General features: G+C 44.7%; 1 long non-coding RNA gene across 1 annotated transcript; it reads left to right on the top strand.

Annotated features, from left to right (window-relative positions):
• Positions 1-399: 399 nt before the first annotated feature.
• On the top strand, positions 400-23,611 carry LOC115279186. Its single transcript, XR_003903273.1, has 4 exons — positions 400-616; positions 1,402-1,473; positions 22,653-22,926; positions 23,200-23,611. It is a non-coding gene; the product is annotated as an uncharacterized LOC115279186 (long non-coding RNA).
• Positions 23,612-24,147: the final 536 nt, after the last annotated feature.

Genomic DNA, 24,147 nt, shown 5'->3' with positions numbered 1-24,147 from the left:
GAGCGGGCACGGGCGGGTGGGGGCCGCGGCAGGCGGCCTCCCTCCTCGCGCGACCCCCGGTCCCTCCGCCCGTCCCCTGGGCGAGAGCCCGCCAGGTGAGTGCGGCGGCGGGGGGCAGAGGGCGTCTGGAGAGGACCGGGGAGCGCCCAGCCCCCCGCCTGACCCCTTCCGGGGACGCTGACAGGCGCTCCGGACCCGGCCTCTGGGGGGCGTCGCAGGGTCAGCCTGTCGGGGGGCCTTTTCTGGCGCTCCTGCCCCTCTAGGTCGAGACCCCCGGCGTGGTAGGGGGCTTGGCGCAGGGGGAGTGCAGGCGCCAGGTAGGAGTTGGCAGGGCGACCCGCGCGCGGGGACAGGCGACGGGAGGCAGGTGGGCTCGGCTCTGGGGCTTGGTGAAGCGCGGGGAGGGGGCGAGGGGCTCGCGGGCTGCTTTCCGGACGCGGTCCTCGGGCAGTTGGGAGAAACTCTGCCCTTGGGACGGGGCGCTGCGCTCTTCCCCGGGCCAGCGAAAGTGGCGGATTTTACAGCGAAACTCGGGGAAGCCGGGCAGGACCGGACGGAAGGGAGAGGGACCGGGAGGACCGGTCTGGATGGGCAGCAGAGATGAACAAATCCGCCTGTGGGTAGCCGCGGGGCATGATGTGTGGACGTTGCCATGCCAATGTTTGCTTGTTTGTTGCTTGTGGTTATTTTAGGACTAAATGATAAAAAAGTTACTTGGGAGAGAGGGGACCGCTTGAATGGTCATGAGTTCTTCCCCGGGTAGGCAGGAAATGGGTAAATCTTTCACATTAGCACCCCCAACAGAACCCATGCCCAGAAGGCTTTAACCGTAATAAACACAAAACTCGAGAGCCCCGAAACCCGGCGGCGTTGGTCGGATGAGTTTCAGGTGTCAGGCTCCGGGTTCCGTGGGAGAAAGATAGGAGGACACCGTAGTACTTGATAGGCTCAGGCAGTCGCCTTTTTGTAATGAGCTCTGGAGCCCATCAAAGTGCAGTTTAGTTATAACTGCCAGGGTTAAGTAATCGCGTTGACCCAGAGCCACCCGCCAATCAGGAGCTTCCCCGAGTGTAACTTGGAAGACGGCTACCAGCCCAGGACTGTGCCCATTGTGAATTACCAGCGGTGCGGCTGGGTTTTTTTCCTCTTTCATTTTCCGTTCCTACCGTGCGTTTACCAAACGTTACGATGAATTACCCGGTGGAACTCTCCACCAAGTCACTTTTAAATTCCCAGGCGCCAGCTCTGACATGCCCCCCCCCCACCGTAGTTGAAAGTTGTTTGGATATTCCAAATATAACAGCTTCAAGTTAATAAGGATTCTTTTTAGTATAAATCCAGCTTAAACAGATTATATATACCAAGCGGGTGATGTGTTTTAAAATTTAAATCTCATCCAAGGAAACTTTGGTCTGTGGAAGGTGCGGGATTGTGGCAGCTGCGGAACTGTCTGGCAGGAGTCTTCTGTGAAGGGTAAGAACACCCAGGACGCCGGTGAGTGTGATGTTAACCGGCAGGCCCCCAAACTGGCTCTTCCCTTGAGCATTTCTGACCCGCGGGAGCAGCTGCTGTTCATTGTGGGTCTTTGGTTATTTGTCATTTTCAGAAAGTTCTGTCAACAGAAAACTCTCACTTCGAAATTGAGTCATTGTGGCGTGAACCCAGGCACCCGCGAGCTTCAGGACAAGACGTAAAGGAGGATTATTCAGTTTAGGGTCTTGTTCATTCTTTCTGGGCGGCAGTTTTTGTGCTTTGCTCTGGGTTCTGACACCCTTTAAAGGTCTTGCTCCTATTGGCTATTGCTGACTTAGGTCCGTATACAGTCCCGTGACGAGCTATTTGAATGTTATAACCCGAAACATCATTTCCTGTAGTACAGAAATAATTTTTTATGTTTCATCCTTCCTTGTCTCTTTTTAAAGGGAACCGTAGCATTGGGCAGATCAGCACTTAACTCTGCACATGTCTGCCCCGTGTGTAAGTCTCACTGACCTTGGTCGCATGGTGGAGGTCATGTGTTCATGGAGATAAACTGTGCTTGAACAGCTTCCACTAAAAGATAAAGACACATGGGAAAGATTCGAGATATGCATATCTTGATTTTTTGTTTTAAATTGTTTTTATTGGGAATTTATTGTGATCATTGCCCAAAATAATTCATTGACTCCTTTTTGGGGAATACATAATTTTCTATTTTACATTTTTAAAAAGGTACTTCTTTTTTCAACTTTTCTAGTATTGCTTGTATAGTCTACAACTTACAGATGGTTTTTTGGGTGACGTTTTTAACGCTTGGGAAACAGGGAAGGGCAGTCCTGCTGGGGTGAATTTGGCCTGGGGAAGCAGCTGTGCTCCAAGAAATTTGATATTTACAAGTGTAAGACAACAAAACAAGTAGTGGTTAGTTGTGTTTTGTGAGAATTCTATATTTTACAAAAAGGATTCACTGAAAGATGCCTTCAGAAGACCCCTTAACATTTTTTGTAATGTTTATTTTTAAGGGACACGCACACACGGAGTGCACATAGGGGAGGGGCAGAGAGAGGGGGAGACACGGGATCCGAAGCAGGCTCTGAGCTATTAGCACGGAGGCTGACGTGGGGATTGAACTCACCAACTGTGAGATCCTGACCTGAGCTGAAGTCTGATGCTCACCTCCTGACTGAGCCATACCGGAGCCCCCAAGTCATCCCTTTTGTATGGTAATTACCAAATGTGACTTGATTTATAAAAAATCATTTGGCATACAACAATTTAAGGATAGGATTTTGGCGTTATGTAAGGTGCACCAGTGTTCCTTGAATTGTCCCTTTCTTAAAAGTGAGGACAAAGTTAATATTTATGGGCGTCTTAAATTTGGGTGCGTGCTAGCGGGTATGCTGCCTGTGACTGTTTTAACTGAATGGCACATTTGTCATCTGATTTGTGCTGTGCCATTTAAGGAGCACATGGAAACCTAATGAGAATGCCAAAATGTCACAGTCAGGTTTGCGTGGAAGTCCATCCAGGGGACTGTAGTTACTGAGGCATCAAAAGCACCTTGTCATGGGACCCTGTCCTTGGGACGGTGGTCTGGTCGTGTGGCCAACAAGTGGTTATACCCAGACTTCAGCAAAGTCGGAATAAATAGATTCGGTCTAAAGTCCACATGCAGTGAAAACCGTTACCTGGAATTTTTCTCTAGGTACAAATTATTCCACAGAATTAAAGGCTTGATTTTCCTAAGCTGTAATTCTGTTTGGATCACTTGTGAAAAAAAAATTCTATTTTGATAAAAGAACAGCTATGTACTCTGTAAACTTCCCAGGGAGCGTTTGTTTGTTTTTTTTCCTTTTTGTGAGTGCTGTTGGATTTATTTGGAATCGCAGGAGATGCTGAATGAGGTACTTGGGGAGTTGTCATTCTGAAATCATGTTGCTTGGGTGATGTAAAAACAAAAAAAGGGAAGTGAGTTAATATGAGTAGAACTCGCTTATGGATTGGCTCAGACTTTATGTTGGGATATGGGGGAAAGGAAGGAACCGGGCACAGACTTTATTAAGGATAATTAATCAAACTTACTTTGCCTTATACTGTTCACGCCTGGCTTCACAAGAGTGGCACTCCTCCTCAGTTTTAGAGAAGTCGTATTTTTAGAGAAGGACTTTAAAGGATGAGAGCTAAGTCCGCGGGTATAGAAGCGTTCAAAGTATTCAAGTATTTGAGTTCTTCAGTAGTTTTTGTTTTGTTTTTGTGCGTCAGCCAGAAAGCAAGAAATTATTTTCATGCTGAATATGGGTTGAGAGTCCAACTTCGGGGTGGATAATGGGCACAGATTTGTTCCTCTTAACATAATTGAATATTATAAAAATTGAGAGAACAGCTTGAACGATGCCATTGATTCCTTCGTACAGGCTCTTAGTTCCCCTGCTGAACAAATGAGTAGAAATGAAAATTGAAGATGTGACACTAAAACAAACTTCTTCAATTTTTTTTTTTAATTCCAAGATGTCTCAAAGGATTGCTAATTTTAGAGTATGGTGAAATTAAAAAAAATTACTTGGATTTATCATTAATGAGGGCATGTAATTTAAAAAAATTAAACACATGCAGAAAGTAAGTAGACTGCTGCAAATTTAAAATATTTGTGCCAAGAACTGTGAGAATAGAGATAATGATGAGAAATTCTAATTGGAACTTAAGGCTGATTTATGTTATCAGCTTCATTATTTAACTCAGTGTCACTTGAAAAATATTTACTTTTTCTGTTCCCAGTTCTCTTCTATAAAATGCAATCAGTAGTGCAACATACTTTATGTAAAATTGGGTTTTTTAAATATTTGCTAGACTTCTTAAGCACAAAATAGATCTATTACTAATATGTATATGTAAATCTATTATATAGGACTTTTAAAAGTTTGGACCTTATAATCTGCAGAAATTTGGACTAAAGTTTTAAATATAAGAAAGGCCAAGTTCAGAGTTAACAGTCATTGATGATCTTGTAAATTGTATTTTCCCCATTTTCCTCGAAGGATTTTCTTTCAATGTTGCTTGTTTATATCCTCTAGGTGCGAGTCATGCTAGTTTTTAGTGTTTGATCATGGTATTTATACCACAATAGAAAGTTCACTTGGAAAAACTTCGCTCTGTATCTTCTCCCAGCTCTTCTATCTGAGGGATTGTTTGAATTTCACTTAGTTGAATGTGCTGTAATCAGAAGTTACTACTAAATAGAAAAGTTATTGCAGTTTTCACAAACTAGAGGAAAATATAAATTGTCTTGAGATATTTTATAAACAATTTTATATTACTGCAGGGACAGTTAAACATAGTATGTATAATTTAGTGTTTCAAACTATTATTAATGTTTGTTCTGACTTAACTTTATTTGCTGCATTATTCAAGTCAGTAATAGTAGGTGTACAGTCTCCTGTAAAAATATCTGTTTTTCTGTGGAATGTTTTTCCAAAAAACTTGCCCTTAAATGGGCAAAAGATGAAAATTGCACCCTGAAATCTTCTAATTGAGTATATAGGTAAATGTTTGATATCAGATATTGTTTCGATTGTTATCTTACATATGAGGATTTTTTTGTGTGTTTTTCTAGGATTACTGCCAAGTATTTTTTATTTTTTAAAAAAGTTTTTCTTTGGGGTGCCTGGCTGGTTCAGTCGGTGAAGTGCTCGACTGGATTTCAGCTCAGGTCATGATCTCGTGATTCATGGGTAAAGTCCTGAGTCAGGCCCTGTGGTGACAGAGGTGACAGAGCAAACCCGCTTGGGACTCTCTCTCTCTCTCTCTCTCTCTCTCTCTCTCTCTCTCTCTCTCCCTACCGCGCCCCCCTCCCCCCACACTTCCCCTGCATGCACGCTCCTTCTCTCCAGAATAAATAAACATTTTTTTAAAGGTTTCTTTTAAAAAAAAAAAAAAGGTGTTTTAGTCCTCAGACTTTTATTTATTTTTTAAATTTAGTTTTTTTTTTTTTTTTTAAGAGCAAGAGATCACAAGCAGGGGAGAGGGGCAGAGAGAGAGAGCCTGTCGTGGGGCTCCGTCTCCCTACCATGAGATCATGACCAGGGCCGAAATCAAGAGTCGGATGCTTAATCCACTGAGCTACCCAGGTGCCCCAGGAGTCCTCAGACTTTTATATTTGAAAGAACTAATTTATTAAGCCTTTTCCATAAAATGCACTAATTTAATTTAGAGCATGTGAGGTAAGTTATTTTTGCTCTAATCAGAGAGTTTCTTTATCCTAAACAAACTTATAGAATAATAGTTGGCTATTTTGGCAAATGTAGGTAGTGTAGACTATGCCCAAAAATGATCCTTTGAATGCTAAGTGTTGGACTAAGTTTACAGTATCCTACGGAAATGATATTTACCTTATAAAGACATTTATGGTGTGTCTGCTTAAGGACGCCTTCTTAAGCATGCCTGTAAGCAAATATATTATACATATTTGTTCACATGATATATTGAAGGGTTTAATTTATATTCTATGCTTCTCTCCCCTCTTCCTCCTTTTAATAATTGTCAGTAGTTGGCCTTTAGCCACATACTAGGAGGAAACTTTTAATGCGTGATTGAGTGACCCAGGCTGGTGGTGGTTTTTTTCCTAGTACCTTATCTGATGGGGAATAACCAGATTGTCCTGCAACTCTTCAGACATGTTAAATGTGGTTGTGAACGTTTGGTTTAATCAATCAGTCTGCTATTTATAAAGGGGGGGGCACTTTAAAAATTCTTGAGACGTCATAAGTCGTTCTGTTCCCTCCTTCCCACCTCACCCCTAACACTACTGTGAGGAATGGAGAGGAAAGGTACGGCAACCTGGTAGGGGTTTGATGAGAAGTAATCATTGTATACCTTTTCCTTCAGATCGTAACTTTGCTTTTTTATTAATGCTTGTGTCTGTGAAGAGTTGGGAGGAGCAGACTGCCAGGAGAAACATATGGGAACCTTTAATCAGTGTACATATTATTGCTGATGGCTGAGGACGAGAAGCAGTTTCACACTGATGATCATTTCCAGTGATCACATGTAGCACTCCAGATTTTATAAGGTGGAGGACAGATGCTCAAGTGGAAAGTGGAGAAGGATTTTCAGATTCAAAGTCATTGTTGAGAAAATTCAAGGTTGCAAATCTTGAAAAAAAAAATTACATCAATTACAATCATATATCCTATATTTTCCAACACTGTACCAATCTTCAATATCCTGTGGCCCTAAACGCACTAGTGTGTGTCCAACCATAAATCCTAACTTAGGCTACAAAATTGGTCACTTAGAGTTTAACTGAAGGATGAAAAAGCTGATAATTAATCTTTATCTTCTTTTTTCTGTATTATAACACTTATTATTAATTTTTTCAGGCCTGATCCTATGCACTTAGTTTTATGTATGCCCAGCTCTATAAATGAAGAGAAATTAAGAGAATGAATCCTTGAGAAACTAGAATTACATTGAGCGAGGTCTGAGGTAAATAGAACATAATTGTATAGATATATTAATTTTTCTTTATAAAATACTCTGTAAAAGGTTCTAGAGGAAGTGAAGCAAGTTCATTCCAATTTCAACTAGTGCCGTCTTAACTTTGATCAGCTTAAGTATGGAAGTTTCCCTTAAGGTTTCTATTGAGAGCAGGGTTCTGTTTTTTAGAAAAAAAAGTGTAATATCCGTGATTGTTAGCATATTTGATCTTATCACTGGTCTTAAATTCTTACAGTGGTTGGGTCTTTTTATTACGATTTCTAAGACTTTTCTTTATCCAGCGCCAACTTCAGTCTTCCCCTCTTTTCTCACTCATTCTCTAGCTTTCCGTGTAAACTCTGCATTCTAGTCCTACTTCAATTGCTTAACATTCCCTGAGAGGAAAATGCTCTTTTACGTGTCCATTCCTTGGCACATGGAGCGGCTGTCCTCCTTATCATGCTAGGCAGAACTCTGCTCCCTTGGAGCCTTGGTCATGACTCCATAAAAGCATTTACTTCATTGTTTTTAACTGTGGCCTCCATTGAGAACAGAGACCATCTAATTTATCTTTGTATCCATACAGCTTGGTGTTCATTAAGTATGCAGATGTCTGTTGAATAATTGCATGTAGAATTTGAGAAGTAGTAGAATTACTTTAGCGCGCACTCATGTGAATAAAACATCCCAGATCTAGTCCGTGCAAAGTATTTTTAATGACATAGTGTCAGGCTAAGTATGTGGAAGGCACCCAGGGGCACTAACCATGAAGTATAGTAAAGCCAGAAGATATATAGAAAAGATTAGCTTAAGTTCTAGTGTCTTAAATGATGTGTCTTCCTGGATTCAGTGATCTCATCCTAAAAGTTGGTTGTGAAAGCAATTTAACAGTAATTTCATATAGTCTTGATTGCCCATGAAAAAAATTTCTTCATATATAACTAAAGCTAACAGACTCAGAAAGACCTCCGTAGGTCGAAATATGCAGTGTATGAACACCCACTCATAAAGGTTAAAAAGTGGGCCCCGGGAGCTGCCCTGCCTGGGTCCCTGTCCCTTTCCTGCCTGTCGACACTGTGTGGTCTTCTGTAAGTTACTGCACCGTCCTGTGCCTCCTTTTTCTTATCTGTAAAATGAGGATGCTGATAGTCCTGCTTTATGTGGCTGTGATGAAGTGTATATGTGAGTTACTGTATGTCAGGCACTTAAGAGAATGCCCAACACAGAAAACACTCGGTGAATGTTAGCTCTAACTTATTTCTAGTGGCTTCTGATTTAAACAAATGAATGTTTATTGTGCATCATTTTCACTGTGGGAGTATCTAATTGGAAAGAAAGTGAACACTTTTAGTTAGTTATATCTTTAACCTAGCAGCTGTCCTATCCCCGCACTGACGCACTCTCCCGTCTCCCCGCGGGGTGTGGTGTTCACGTCCGGCGGGTCAGTGACGATGTGGGAGACTTGAAGCTGTGTCCTCCTCACTTCTGCAGCATAGCACTTGTGTTCCCATGCCCTGCGCGGTTCCTGCCAGTGCCCGCGAGAGAGGAGGGAGAGAGACCGCGGAGGGGGGGGAGGGGGGGGAGGGGGGGGAGAATCCGCGGCAAGTTCTTAAGCAAGTCGTAACCTGCACCAAATAAGTCTTCAGCTTTCATACTCCTTAGTACAGGAGAGATGTGCAGCTTTTTTCCTTGTTTACACTTTCCTTTACTATTTCGGCTTGAAATAACAGATTTTGTTTCAATCTGAATTCACATCTATTCCAGAAAGGTACATACACATGTACTTGAATTAGTCAGTGAGCCTGTTTTTTAAGCTCATTTTCTACATTTATATACCTCCAGTGAGGGAAATCAGTAGGGTCTCATTTGGGATAGTGCTGTGTGCTATGAAATCCTGTTAAATATGCCCATTTAGGGTGCAAAGAAAATTTTAGAGGAAGAAGAAATTTGTATTCCAATATGTTTTATAAAGGGTGGTTCTTTTTTTTTTTTAATGTTTATTTATTTATTTTGAGAGAGAGCAGAAGAAGGGCAGAGAGAGAGAGAGAGAGAGAGAGAGAATGAATCCCAAGCAGGTTCCATGCTCAGCACGGATCCTGACATGGGGCTTGATTTCACAACCATGAGATCATGACCTGAGCAGAAGTCAAGAGTTGGACACTTAACCAACTGAGCCACACGGATGCCCCAAGAGCGGTTACTCTTATAACAAATAATGCCCAGTGTGTCCTTACAGCCTCCTTTGTTTTTCTCTCTTCCATGTAGCAAGGGATCATGGGTAACTTGTAAAACCCGCGTCACTAAGGGAAGGACCTTAACGAGCAGTCTTGAGTGCTTGAGCGCTGTGAGGGACTTGCAGATAAGGAACTGTGATGTCCAGATAAGTCAGGCATTGTCCTTCTGTGCTGTTTTATGACCCGCTGGTGAGACCAGAGGGTGAGGGGATGACTTGGAAACTGAACACCAGAAATAAGACTGGAAGAGGGCTGGGTTTTGAGTAGAGCAAGTGAACAAGACGAGCAGGGGCCGTTTTTAGATGTCCGTGGTGTGCAGTGGGACAGTCTGCCTGGGCATTCAGGTGCTCGTGCAGACGAATTGGTACTCCTTATATCATCTTGTAATTAAGACACTAGTTTAATGTTAGCAAAATTTTCCTTAAGTGCTGCGGTAGAAACTTCTAAAATATGTTTTGCACCTCCCTGAAAATTACAGGAGGTAGGTCGTGCTAGGCAAAACAACTTCTAGAATAAACACAATTTTGACTAAACTGATTTCCTCTGTACAAACTAGGGCACTGTCAGTGTTTAATGTTATCTAGCCTTGAAATTTCATTTCCCTTCAACAGCATGCCTTTCTGTGTCCGTCAGGCCAGACAACTTCTTGTTTTACTTCTTACTTCAGTTCTTGTTCCTCATTGTTACTATTAGCATTAATAGTAATCGTATTATTAGTAATACTATTAGTGTTAATATTACTATTATTTACTCAGAAAAGAGAAATACTATTTGGGCATTTTCAGATACCTCGGAAACGCTTGGTCCTGTAGAGGAGTAAGTTAGGTTTTACGACTTTCCCTGTTGGGTCTTCTCAGTAGCTTCTCCCCCATGCTGACCTTTACCCTTCCTTGACTTGGAAGGTTTCTAATTGTTGGAAGGAACTCATTGATCTGAATCTGTTTCCCATTCTGACTTTCACTTACTGGTGCTTGGCAGTCTAGGGCTATTTATGTGCAACTTACTCTTCTTACACAGGATAACTCTTCTTCAAGTATTTGAAAACAGCTACTAAATCCTACTTGAATCATCTTTTTGCCACAATAAGGGAAGAAACCCTAATTCTCAAAAGATACACCGTGACCTGGTTTACAGCCCCTTCTCCGTCCACGCTGCTCTTGTGACTGTCTCTCCACGAGTGTACCTCTTGAAATACAGGCACCAGAACTGAACCGGCCGCTTCGGATGTGGGCTGACCACAGCCGAATACAATGAAGCTATTGTCGGATCCCGTCCTTCTGTTAAGGCAGCCTGAAATTTGCATTACATTTTTTGGCAGCCACATCACCCTTTGATCATATTGAGCTTCTGGGCAGCGAAAACCCTGACTCCTTCTCATGTGAGCTGCCTTAAGTCTGATCTTTCTCCTTTATTTGCCAGCTGATGCTTTGCAAGTAAGTGCAGAATGTGGGGTCCTGCGTTACTATACAAGTTTAAACGAATTTATCCGCGTGCACTCCACGTAACGCTTGTCTGCAGCACCCGGTTCTCGCGGTGCTTTCACGTCTACTTTAATCTTTGTAACAACCACCCAAGACTCAGAAGAGAAAACGACCTTCCACTAAATCAGGAATTGGCACATCTGGGACTTCGTCACGGGTGTCTTGATTCCAGATCGCATGGTCGTCTTATCACTGTTCACTTAGTAAGCACTTAGGATGCCCTTTAGTATGGGGCCAGCACGCTGTGGTGCTGGTGCGTCAGTGAGCAAGACGGATTACAGGCTGTGCCCTGCGGTATTTGTGGCCTGGCACGTACATAATTACTGGCAATTACTGAGCACTTTGTACTGGTAAGGCGCCGTGGGAGATAGCATTGGTGTTCAGGGTATCTGTTGCCTTTCTTTACCAGGGTCCTCTCTGTAGGATTCTGTTTCCCACTGTGTTGACATCAGGTTGGGGGGTTAGGCTTTCCTTGACCAGTAAAACATTAGAAGAAGTGACCTATTCCTTGTTTGAGCAGATGTTTCCGTCTTGTGGTTTGGGCAGTGGCTCTTTCCCTGTCATGGAGCCAGTATGCCACAGCGAGAGCTGGTCCCAGGATGAGGGAGGCTTCCGCCCGGGTCCCATGGTGACAGAGCAAAGCCAAAGCTGGTCCACAACAGCCAGGATGAATGTAAGTGAGAAATAAACCCGTGTGTTGTATGCACCGTGATGTTGGAGTCACTCCTGACACTGTAACATAATACCGCCCACACACGGTGCGATGCTGACGTCACTCCAGGCACTGTCCAAAGACACGTAAGAAGGTGTATTTGTCCTCAAGGGGAGCGCCATTTGGGTGAATGCATTAAATTCTACAGGTGAGCGGTAGTCGGGGAAAAGGAGAATCCATGTGTGGGAAGGTCTGTGAAGTTGGGGTTTTGCTGACCTTCACCTCGCCCCTAGGCTGACTCCGTCCTACATCTGTGATCCAGCGACCCCTGTCACAGCCTCTTGTCATCTGGAATTTGACCAGCACGTTTTCTGAATCCTCCTTCAAATCACCTTTTGTACAAAAACATTTAAGATGGGCTTCTACAAAGAGTCAGCCGAAACTTCTTTCATAAATGCTTCCATCAGCACCCACGAGTAACCCAAGAATTTGCCTCATTGGACTGTTTCTCCAGCATATCCAGAGAGGCGGGGCCCAGATTCCATGTCAGTTATGTCTGCAAGCTTCCGGGTTTCCCGTGTTCACAGCTGTGTGCACAACTCACTCTGCGTGGGGCTGTTAGAGAGACCGAGCCCGGGCTGGGCTTCTGCGAGGAGACGCTAAGGAGTGCGTGCCCGGGTTCAGGGGAGCACCCGAAGCCTTGGAAAGAATTCCATGGAAAACTTCCTGTGAACGTGCATGGCAGTGGGCTGTAGCTTTCGTCACATTACCACCGGGAATCATGATTCCCCGGAAGGGTACCAGCCCCATTGTGGAGGGAGAACAGAAGTGGAACAGAGATCTGGAAAATGCCGGTACAGAAGGGACAGGTGGGACAAGAACCCAGCAGGGAGGCCGAGAAGGGGTCATTGGAAAGGGTTGGGGACCTGGAGCAAAGATGCTAGAGAAGCCAGCTCCTTATCCATTATAGTTTTTTCATCTGTTCTAGAATTTTGCATGAATTCTACATCCATCCTCAGGGTATTTCTTTATGATTCCTTAGAAGTTACCAAACTTGCAGATACATTTAATGTCTTAGGATACAATCTTTCTTGATCTATAAATATGAATTTAAAGCAATTCCTTCTTTTTCTGTCTCCTTTTTATTTTGGGCTTCAGTTACTTTTTTTTTTCTTTTTTTCCCTTTAATCTTTTTTTACCCTTCCCAGATGAAAGATCATTCTTCCTAACAAGGCTGGCTCCAGATGGGAGTGAGGCAGTCTTGTAGCATATCTGCTGACAATCGATCCCAAGTAAGGACGCTGGCCTTTGTTGTTTTGGGGGTCTTTTTCCTTAGCACTTCTAGCAAATTTCTGCCTTTATAAAACAACTTTACTGAACTGTAATTGTTACTCAATAAATTGCACATCTTGAAAGGGTACAGTTTGGGGCACCTGGGTGGTTCAGTTGGTTAAGCATCTGACTTTTGATCTCAGCTCATGTTGTGATCTCCTGGTTCATGAGACTGAGCCCCACGTTGGACTCCACACTGACAGTGTGGAGCCTGCTTGAACTCTGTCTCCTCTCTCTGCCCCTCACGTGCTCTTTCCTCTCTCTTTCAAAATAAATAAACATTAAAAAAAAGTGTACAGTTTGATAAACTTTGACATATATGTACGCCCGTAAAGCCATCACCACTGTCAGGGTACTGAGCATATCATTGCTCCCAGAAGTCTCTTGGGAATGCCCCCCATTAGTCTCTAGGCAACCACTATTTGTGCTCATTGACATGTCCTAGAATAAAGTATTTAATTTCTTTTCGTCCAACTTCTTTCCCCTGCACCATTACTGTGAGATTTATCCATGTTGTAGCATGTATCGATAGTTGATTCCTCTTTCGTTGCTAAGTAGAATTCCACGGCATGGGTGTATTGTTGTTTGTGTGTTCATTCACCTCTTGATCGACTTTGGGTTAGTTCCAGGTTTTGGCTTTTACAAATAGAACTGCTGGGAATATCCATGTACATGTCTCAGTATGGACTTATGTTCCAGTTTTTCATGAGTAAATACCTAACAGTGGAGTGGATGAAATCAGTCTTAGGTATAGGAAGGTGTGTGTGTGTGTGTGTGTGTGTGTGTGTGTGTGTGTGTGGAGAGAGAGAGAGAGGGAGAGGGAGAGAGAGAGAGAGAGAGAGAGAGGGAGAGAGACTTTAAAACAGCTCACAGATTGCTGGCAAGTCTGGAATCGGCAGGGAAGGCCAGCAGGCCAGAACCCTTGCCGAAGAGTGACGGTGCTGTCCTGAGTCCTGGGTCCCTAGGCAGGCTGGCACCTCAGGCAGGATTACTGTTCCTGGTGCAAGACCGAATTCCTTCTTCCCCAGGAAACCTCGATGTTTTTGCTTTGAAGGCCTTCAACTGATTGGTTAGGGCCCAGGCACCTTGTGAAGGGTAATCTCCTTTACTTTCTGTCATCTGATTGAAACTGTGGTCATGTACACAATACTTCCACAGCCAACATCTAGACTAGTGTTTGACCAAATAGCTGGGCACTAAACCTAGCCAAGTTGATACAAAATGTAACCTTCACAGTGCCTAGATATGTCCTATTTTTAGTACTGTTATAGAGAACACATATTTTTAAAGTTGAGTTTCTAGTTGTTGCTAATTCACTGGTTTTTTGCTTTTTTTTTTTTAACTAGCCTTTTCACGATTCTTAAAACAGGTGAATGGTGGTGTTTTCATTCTACATTAGGTTACCTTCACCTTTGTAGACCTATCCTTTTATTTATTTATTTATTTTACTGTTTATCTATTTTGAGAGCATGCATGCGTGCACAAGTGAGTAGGGGAGGGGCGGAGAGAGCACCCCAGGCTGACTCTGCGATGTCAGCACAGACCCTGATGCGGGGCTCGGTCTCGGCAACTGTGAGAGCATAGCCTGAGCCGAGGTCAAGAGTTGGATATGTAACCAGCTGAGCCACCTGGGCTCCCCTAGGCCTATCATTTTAAAATACTGTCATTGCTTAGCCTCCCACTTTACTGATTTGTTGGAATCACATGACAGAAATGGCAGTTTCATTGTAAGAGTCTTGTCTTACCTCATTTGAGTATCTTTCTTTTTGGTATCATATGATTAAACCATTCTTACATAGGTCAGAGATGAAAGATGTAGTGGATTTGGAATCGAGAGCCTAGTTATTTGGCAGAGTGGAGGTGCTGATCCTCTTTTAAAAAGGAAGGAGAGGGGCGCCTGGGTGGCTCAGTCAGTTGAGCGTCCAGCTTCGACTCAGGTCATGATTATCGTGGTTCGTGGGTTCGAGTCCCGCGTCAGGCTCTGTGCTGACAGCTAGCTCAGAGCCTGGAGCCTGTCTTCAGATTCTGTGTCTCGCTCTCTCTCTGACCCTCCACTGCTCATGCTGTCTCTTTCTCAAAAATAAATAAAACATTAAAAATAAATAAAAATAAAAAGGAAGGAGAAAGTTTGGGAGAAAAGATACAAGTTCATATCTTAGGCATCATCTTTATGCCATTCTTTCTTTGATCAAGTCATGTAACTTTTTTTGAGCTTCAGTTCCTCATCTATAAAATGGATGAAAATCCATTTCATGGAGCCATAACGAAGTTAAGTGGGATGCTTTGTAAAAAGAGCCTGGAATAGTCCTTTTAAACTGAACAGCTCCCACTACTGTATTACTGTATTACTATATTATTTTTCAAAAAAAACCTACAGCCACTGTGCCAGGCTCTAGAATTATAGGAATAAAAAAGATGAGCGAGGTTCCTGCTCTTTTAAGGCTTCTATCCTGGCAGGTTATGACAGGAGACACAGGCTGTAAACAAGTGGAGAAGTAATTTCAGGTTGTGATAAGAACCGAGAAGAGAGATGGGACACAGAATTACTGGGCTGGGGAATCCCCTTCCAAGAGGGCCGGGAGGAAGGAACCTGTTTGAGGAAGTGGTGCTGCAGTAGACACCCCAGAAGGATTCGCAGGAGCCGGGTCTGGGATCTATCTACACGCAAAGTCTGGCGGAGTGGGGAAGCCGGTGCGCTGGGCTTGCGGAGAGCAGCCCTGGAGACCAGGAGGGAGGTCCGGGCAGCCGTGTGTCTCCTGGCGGCCACAGCAGGGAGGTCGGATCTCACTCTCAGTGCGGCGGGAAGCCACCAGAGGGTTTTCAGGAAAAGGGTGGCATGATTATTTGATGGAAATGTTCCATGGACCTTTGGAAACACGAACGACCCTAGCTGAGCCAGCTGTATACTTTAGCGTGACTTGGATTCCTCGTTGCCCAAGAAACATTGGAGTAACCTCCTTACTTCTTCTGATGTAAAAGTCCTAGCCGGGTTCTATTAGAGCCAAGTCTGGGTTATGGAAAGCAAATTCTATTTTGTATCTCTTAAAGTTTAGTAAGATCTCTTGTGCACGTGTGTGTGTTTTCAAAAGTAGTATTTTGTGGAAGCTCAAGTGGCAGTTGACTAGCAGGAAAGGACACAACTTTGGTTTCAGGTGCAGCGTAATTACCATATGGAAGCTTTTGGTAAATATTAACAAATCTTTATATGGGGTTCCTTCACAGAATCATGGAATTGCTGCGCTGAAGGGACCTTAAGGATTTTTTAGTCTTAATTCCTTTTATGGAGGAGGCAGTTTAGATCCAGAGACGTTAAGTGGGTCACATTATGTTAACATGAAATAGAAGGAGCCCAGTTGCAGGATGAGAGATTCTTGAGGCAGAATGTGGAACCAGGGAAAAGACTGATAGCAATTTGCTCTACATTTGCTGCCTTCTTCTCTGTTGCGTATTTACCTCACACCTGTACCGTTTTCCACTTACCCCTAAACTGTGGTAAAGAGATGAGTCCGCCAGGCCCTCTGTCAGCGTGGAAACAGACACATAAACAGTCAGTCGGCGTGTGTGTTAGCTGCCGCTCTAAGGCTTGGTGGCTGTGGGTGTAAGTGGTGAGTGCGTCTGAGTGACTGCACGTTCAGGGTCTCTACCTACAGGGTTGGGTGCTTGACCCCATGTAAAATTTACATTATGTTGCCCCCGCTCTGTGGCCTTTTCTGTCCTTTTTGCCTTCTGGCCATGGCCTTGGGCTACACAGAAGCCAGTTTGAAGGCCCTGTGTCAGCCCGTCTGACCAGTAAGAGTCATCTTAACAGCTCTGCCCCTGCCCCTGGGAGCACCGAGGCCTCGCTCTGTGCCTGTGGACGTGACGCGCCACCATGATGGCACGTGTCCTGTTTTCCATGGGAATCCCTAACAACACTTGATTCTTCCTCTCAAGTAAGGCAGATTTCATTAATTCCTAATTTTTGAAAAATTCTCAAAATTCAAAAGAAATAGAAACAACCATTTTTTGTTTGCTTTGATTCATTTACCATTTTACTGTTTTCTTTTGGGGATGTGGCCATTCCTAAGAGAGCTGGCACGCGAGGTTCGTCATCCATGTTACTACATGTTCTGAATCTTGAAGCCCCCAGCAGCGCTGAGAGAGCAGGCAGAGAAACTAGCGCTGCTGTAGTTACCGCAGTGGCGGGGGTTTCCTTTCCAGCCTGTCCCCCTCCAGCGCCTGTCACTTCCTGTGTGACCCAGCATGTCCCCGGGCAGGCGTGTTTTACGCTCGCCCTTGGTTCTGTATTATAAAGTTTGATTTAAAAGGGAAGACGCGAACTTTTTGTCTCCACACAAAGAATGTGCCTGTTTGCAGGGGTTGATTTGTTCATTTGTTTGCTCGGTGATGAGATGCAGCTCCATACCCCCGAGCCTGCCTTAGTTTGAGGAATAATATATGTATTTTTCATCCACAAGATCTGTCTTTTGACATTGCCTGTGTGAGAGTGTGCATAAAATCAGAACCTGCACATATAACATACATTGTCAAGAATATTACATGATCAATTCCTGATGACTGCACTATATTTTCACAGAATATTAGAAAACAACCAGTTTTGACAGTCTAATATAGTAGGTGATCTGGCATTCTCCCTCTCTTGGGTCATATGAGGATAAAATTATCCATCTCCATTATCTCCTGGGCCTTATGAGGAAAAGAGGTAGAATTTTAGACCTATGAACTGAAAAAATTGGACCTAACAGTCTAAAAAATAACACCGACTTGTGTGAATAACTTCCACCGCCCCCCCCCCCCTTATTTTGTGCAGATTGAGGAACTGAGCCGTGGACGTGTTTTCTATGAAAGGTGAATAAGTGATCTATTGTGAATGATTTTAGCTGGCGTAGAAACCTCTCCGGCTGCACTAAATGTAAAACTGGGAGCTCTCGGAAGGTGTCCACAATTACTCGTCCTCTTTCTCAGCTGGCAGTGGGGGGCGTGCAGCAGGGGTGAGACCGGGCTCAGGGGCCAGGCTGCAGGGTTCAGGGCCCGGTCTGCCAGCTGCTGTGGGGCTCGGGGCGGACTGCTTTGCATCTCCCAACCCCTCGTTTACCAAACGGAGTCATGCCGGCACCCGCTAAGGGGGCTGTTAGAGGAGGGTGAGTCCCTGCACATGAGTGCTGAGAACACTGCCGCTGGCCGGTCAGCACTGGACACTTCTACTGGGGAGTTTTCACGGGGAGGCTGGCATTTGGACCGGGCCTTGGAGGATAAGCAGGATTCGTAGAAGGGAAATCTGAAGAACTGAGTGTGGGGAAAGCTGTGTGAAAAAAGTTGAAAGAGAAGGTAAAGAATCTTCTATCCTGTTCTCTCTCCACTTACTGCACATGAGTTCTGTGCCTGCTGTGGAGCTCTGTGTTTGGCAAACGTTAGGCTAGTTTCATCGGTCCTCATGGTGACCCTGCAAGACAAGATAGGTGTTCTCAGTTCTCGTTTCACAGATGGGAGAGTAGCCACAGAAAAGTAAAGTCCCTTTCCCAGAGTCCCAGAGTGAAATGCTGGCCTAGTTCTGTCTGGTCGCGAAGCGCTCACGTTTCTTAATTATTGTCCAGTACTTCTTCCTAAGAGCAGACTGTCGGAAGAGGATTTACATGTACATATATAAGGGTGAAGGCTCCGTGTGTTAGTCGCAGACGTGAACACAGCTGTGGCATTCGGGATGCGTGTGGTTGGTGTGTCACAGTGAGGGACTCTGGACACCGTGCACACTCGTCGTTGCAGAAGATGGAAGAGAACCGTGCGTGCGGCGCCCGCAGAGCGGTTTTCCGCCGCCTTCCCCACCGTGTGAAAGTGCTGTTTTCTCTGAACTGAGAATGACAGTATTTCAGTTGTTAACTTTTTTGTTTTTCTCACGATGAATTGTGCAGATTTCCCCTGACGGCATCCTGATGGACACCTCCAGTGCTTTCACACTGTGGTGGCCGAGAACGGATTGCTGTCTGAGCACCCTCTCCCGGTCCCTGCGTCCGAGTCGTCCCCACATGCGGGTTCCCGTTGGTGGGGTTCGTTTGGAATATAATTAGGGTGATCTTCATTCTGTCACTGTTTCTTCCTTCTGTCCTCCCGCTGCTTGACCAGGTTCTCTCTCGAGACTTTGAGGGAATTGACAAGTTCATGCGCCTACTTTTTCTTCTCAAATATCTCACTTGGCCTTGACTTAAATTTTTAATTGTACTGTCTCCCATGTACTACTTCCTTGCACTAAGTAGCTGACAGTTGGGTTTCCCCTCTTTATTTTTAATGCCTCTTTTTTTTCTTTTAAACTATCTAAAACTCCCCATTTCGGAAGATAGAGCCAACAATTCAGGTGCTAGCCTTTGTAAAACTAGAGTAAGACCTAAATGAACTAGAATCTTTCCCTAGAATGTATCCTTCCCTCGGCTTTTAAGAGAAAAAGAACATTATATGGTAACAAGTAAATGCTGGAGATTAAAAAATTTAAGAAAAAAAATCAGGATTTGTCCACAAATTATTTATGCCTGCTATGTAGACTGAGAAACTGTGAAGATTTTTACTGTTAAGTAGATCTCATATATGTACTTTTTTTTTTTTTAATCCTGCTCATCATCAGGAGGCCAGCTTCGTGATCTGACTCCTGCAACTGCCTTTCCTCACCAATCACTCACCCTTCCCTCCTCCCTGCTCCCGCCCTCCATATTGGCATCTGTTTCACCAGCAGTCTGGTCTCTACACAGGATCTGATCTCGTGTTGGGTCTTAAAAATTATCAGTGGTTCTTCTAAATTGCTTTGACCACCTCATCGACCTATAGCTTCCTTTAGATTCTAATTCTGTGAGGATAGGTACCTTACCAGCTTACCACGGGCCGGGCTGAACACGGGCAAGACGGCACTTCAGAGCGTACCCTGCCCGCTGCGGCGGGGCACCCCACTTGGAGCGCCCGACACCCTGTGCTCCCGATGCCCCAGGAGCGGCGTGGCCGACGCGGTGCCGGTACTCGGCGGGCGCCGGGAGCAGGGTGTGGTAGAGGCCTCCGCAGAAGTCTCCCGCCCGGCTGCGCCTTCTTGGGTCCTTGTGCTGGTCTGTTGGGCGCCGCTCCAGTTAGCTGTGGGAGGAGCAGTGCGACTTCATAGGTTCACATGCAAGGGATGTTTTTTAATTTGCAGGTGCACGTTGTTACAAACTTGATGTAAGAATGTTCCAACTGCTTTGAAACCTGTTCACGGGGCACAAGGAGTTTTGATAGTACTTGCCTCTGAAAAAGACCTTTTGGATCTTTAAATACAATGTAATTTTAACTAAAGCAACCGTTTGAATGACTAAAAGAAATGATTTTTTTTTGCATTTGAGCAGATTTAGTTTGGTTATGACTTAATTTGCACACTAATTCTTAACATGCTATTTAAATTAACATTTTAAATAAGATCTTCTTAACTGAAAGTAAAAAAGAAGTGTTTCTAATATTTTTTGTGTTTAATGTTTGTTTAATTTTGAGAGAGCGTGAGCAGACGAAGGGCATAGAAAGAGGGAGACAGAATCCCAGGCAGGCCCCACACAGTCAGCCAGGGCTCCAACTCACGAACCGTGAGATCATGACCTGAGCTGAAATCAAGAGTCAGACGCTTAACAGACTGAGCCACCCGGGTGCCCCAACCATGTTTCTAATACTGTTGTCATTATATCATCACCTTACAGATGAACCCGGTGAGCCTGTTGGGGGCAGAGGAAGCTGGTGCTTTGTTTCTGTTTGCTTGCTTTCCTGCGTTTTGATTGGTTTTTTTGCCTGAGTTACATAAAGCCGTGTCCAGTAGAACTCTGCAGAGCTCCTGTATTCACAGAGTCGGTCACCCTCATGGTTGTCAGTGCTTTCAGATGCAGACTTTTGCTCTCAGGGGGAAGGTTTTCAAGAAAGTGTTAGCACAAACCTCTAAACCCCTGGACTATGTATAGCGCTTTACTGTTGCAAGTATGCGTTTGTACTCACGTAGTGTACTTACTTAACCTTCACAACCGCTCTGAGGGTTGTCTGTACTTTTATTATAGGGTTTTCGTATTTTACAGATTGGGAAACTGATTCTGAGCAGGCAAGTGACTTCCTCAAGGTGACACAGCTTGCTTGTCAGTGCGAGTGCAAGGATCTGATTGGACGCACATGATCTCTCTGAGGAAACTGTAAGAAGCAGACTTTGTGAAGGAGCAGGAGAGTCCTTCACCCCTCGTAGCTCTAGAAGAAGATTCTTTTTCTCAAGTATAGCATCAAGTAGATTTCCTGCATTTGAAAACAATTTCAAAGTAGATATAAATTTATAACTTCTGGAGGTTAAAATAGCTTGTTTGTACGTATGTAACATATACTTTGCCCGTTTTTATTAAGACTTGTGAGCAGAAGCGGGGGAGTGCCAGAGCCAGTGGCGAGAATGGCAGCTCAGCTGCTGAGAGACACTCGTGACAGCTGGAAGTCAGTGTGTCAGAGATGCTCAGCCTTGATACTTCGCTCTCCCACTTTCGTGTAGAAGGATACATTGTGTGCAAGTGTGTGACACTATCTATTACCTCCTAACCCTGAAGAAACCTTTCCGTGTATTCTGTGTCTGAGTTCAATATAGTAGCTCTGATAAAAGTGCCCTCCTTGTGATCAGCCTCTAAGAAGATCAAACTGAGAGGGGCGCCTGGGTGGCTCAGTCAGCTAAGCGTCTGATCAGCCTAGGGCATGATCTCATGGTTTGTGAGTTCGAACCCCGTGTCAGGGCCTCCTCTGTCCGCACAGAGCCGGCTTCAGATACCCTGTGCTCCCCTTTCTCTGCCTCTCCCCCACTTGCTTGCTCTTAGAAATAAACATTAACAAAAACAAAAGACTAAACTGAGGACAGAGGGAAATTGAAGGCAGGAGTTCATAGTAACCGGTTCACGGCTACATAATTGTGCAGCATGCTCGTTAGCCAGGCGTCCTGTGCCTCCCTGGCCATGAAATCATTTTTTTCTAACTTAAATCAGCAAGTTTTCAATTGTAGAACAGCTTGAATAGTCTTTGTTATAAGTAGTCACTGAATTTTTTTTTTAAGTTTTTGTCTTCAGAAACAATGAAGGTCATCTTGTATCCATAGAGACCACATGCATTTTCCTCGTTATTTCTATATTCTACAATGGGGAAGAGTTATTTATAACATTAAAAAAACTGTTACAGAGCAACCTTTAGTTATTATCACAGGGTAAATATCAGTAACTGAAATCTCTTACTCCAGAAAAATCCAAACTCCAAAAACATTGATATTAGAAAATTAGTGTGTTTGCGTATATTGGTGTTTTCAATAGTTATCCTAAAGAGTGTGTGTGTGTGTGTGTGTGCATGTGCACATGCTTATTTTAGATGAAAGCAAGTCTGGGTTTGATGGAATGCAGATGTACTGTCTTCTTCCTTCTCTTCCGGGTAAGTAGTGTGGGAAACAAAATGGTTTCGATATATTGCTTTATGAACAAACCAAGTTCATGAGTTTGATCCTCTTTTCTTCTACTCTGTTCATTCCCGTGGACTGTCCATCCCTAACCTAAATCTAATGGGGAGCGGAGAAAAAACACTAAACGCTTAGTGTAGATGTTCTGCCAAGTCAAACCTACTGTGGTCACGATCTTAATTGGGAAGCTTCCATTAGTGAAGGGAGTCACTTTCCGTGACAAGACGAGGGCAGCAGGTGTGAACAGCCTGGTTTGGACGGACGGTCACTCTGATTATCAGGGTTGTCCTTCTGCTCAGTTGTTTCTTACTGATTTTGAAACTCTGGGTTTACGGAAAGACTCATTTTTGCATGTATTAAGTAGAAAAATAGATCATCATGTAGGGTAACTGGATAATGTACTTAATTCTGCATGTTTGCCAAGTTAAATTTACAATGTGTTTCTGCTTTGTTAATTAGCCCGTTTAGGAAGAATTGCAGCTGATGAACCAGTTTGCGGACTAATTAATGACATTAACCTTATTAATTTTTGTCCCAAAATGTCACAGGTCCCATCCAGCGCTAAAGAGCTTGTAAATCGTTAGGTAAAGAAGGCGACGGGCCGCCTGTGCGTCTCCTCCTCGCGTGACCCTGCCGCTCAGAAAGCCTGTCGCTGTAAACATCCCCGACTGGAAGCTGTGGGCCACGGCAGAGCTTTCAGTCGGATGTTTGCTGCTACCGGCTGCTCACTGGCCTCGTTGGGGCTCCTTGTGCCGGGGACGTGCGGTCGGCGAGGCCCCTCTGTTTGCTGCTGTCTTGGAGGACGCCTGGGTGGTGACAGAGGTCAGTGTGGGCTGTGGTCCCGATGCCCGACGCCCTGCAGCCGACTGGGCCCGAGGGGATGCAGCAGAACTCTTCCACTGGGGGGTGGGGTGTTAGGGTTGGCTTTGCCCTGTCGGTGAACTTCTGGTCCTTATGGCCTTTCCAAGTAGGCTGGAGTTGAACTTCCCAGCGGTTCAGGACACTGATTTCCTCCCTTAGAAATTGTCCAGATGGGATGTATCCCCTCCCCGCCCCCCAGCGACATGCAACCTAGAAGTTTCCGTTTCTCTGTAGTGAAGAGGTGTGTGCACGTGAACGTGGCCTCTGCACCCCTCACCCTGACTGATGTCACAGCTCCTGTCTGAGCGCTGCCGTCAGAAACGTGCGTGACCGCAGGTGGCGGGGCCTGCGCACGGCGTTCACTGGTGCTGAGAAGTGTTTCGGGCTGTCGCTAGCCTTCTGCTCCGTCGCTCGAGTCTGGACGGATGCCTGGGGTGCCGGTGCGCGGTCGGTGGGCCCCGCTTCCCCCCAGGGCTGCGTGTCCCCGGCCCTCCTCCTCGACGGCTTCGTCGTGGATGACTTGATTAGCAGCTTGGTGACTGAGGTCTACAAATTTGATTTCTTATTTTCATCTGTCCTTTAGACTCTGGGAAGTGTGTGTTTTACTGAAATTTTTCTCTTCAATAAAGCGTTGGTATTTTTCAGATTTCTGATTATTTATTACTGCGGACCATCATACCGTGTTAGGTTCGTACGTAATTAAACCAGAAGATGAAGTCCTCGCTCATCACGTCTTAAATACATGTCTTTTTTTTATTGTGTGGCAGGCTTTCTGAGGGCAGGGACATGCTCTAACTCTGCTCTCTTGCCATCCACACCAAGTCACGCACCTTGCGCATACAGGATTCTCTTAACAATCTCATTTACCGCCGAACTATCTGCTCTTTCCTTCTGTTCTTAATGCAGATGCGCACATGGAAGTTTGGGCCACAATGCAGCTATTCCAGATGCATCCATGCTACAGCATTTATTTTTAAAGCCTTCTTTGTCAGAGTGGTGGTTTATGAGACTGACTTGATCAGGAGTAGATGGGGGGAGGGTAGTCTGTTGCTTCAGACCCAAGTAGCCTGGCAACTTGTAAGGATAATTTTCAAGCTTGACAATTAGCATGCATCAGGCGTCCCCACTGAACGCTTAATGAAGCAGATTCATTGCATATTCCGTGACTCTCCGTTTAAACGC

The sequence above is a fragment of the Suricata suricatta genome, chromosome 15, assembly GCF_006229205.1.
Source record: "Suricata suricatta isolate VVHF042 chromosome 15, meerkat_22Aug2017_6uvM2_HiC, whole genome shotgun sequence".
NCBI lineage: Eukaryota > Metazoa > Chordata > Mammalia > Carnivora > Herpestidae > Suricata > Suricata suricatta.
The sequence above is the reverse complement of the archived record's forward strand: the minus strand, read 5'-3'. Positions and strand labels throughout refer to the sequence as shown.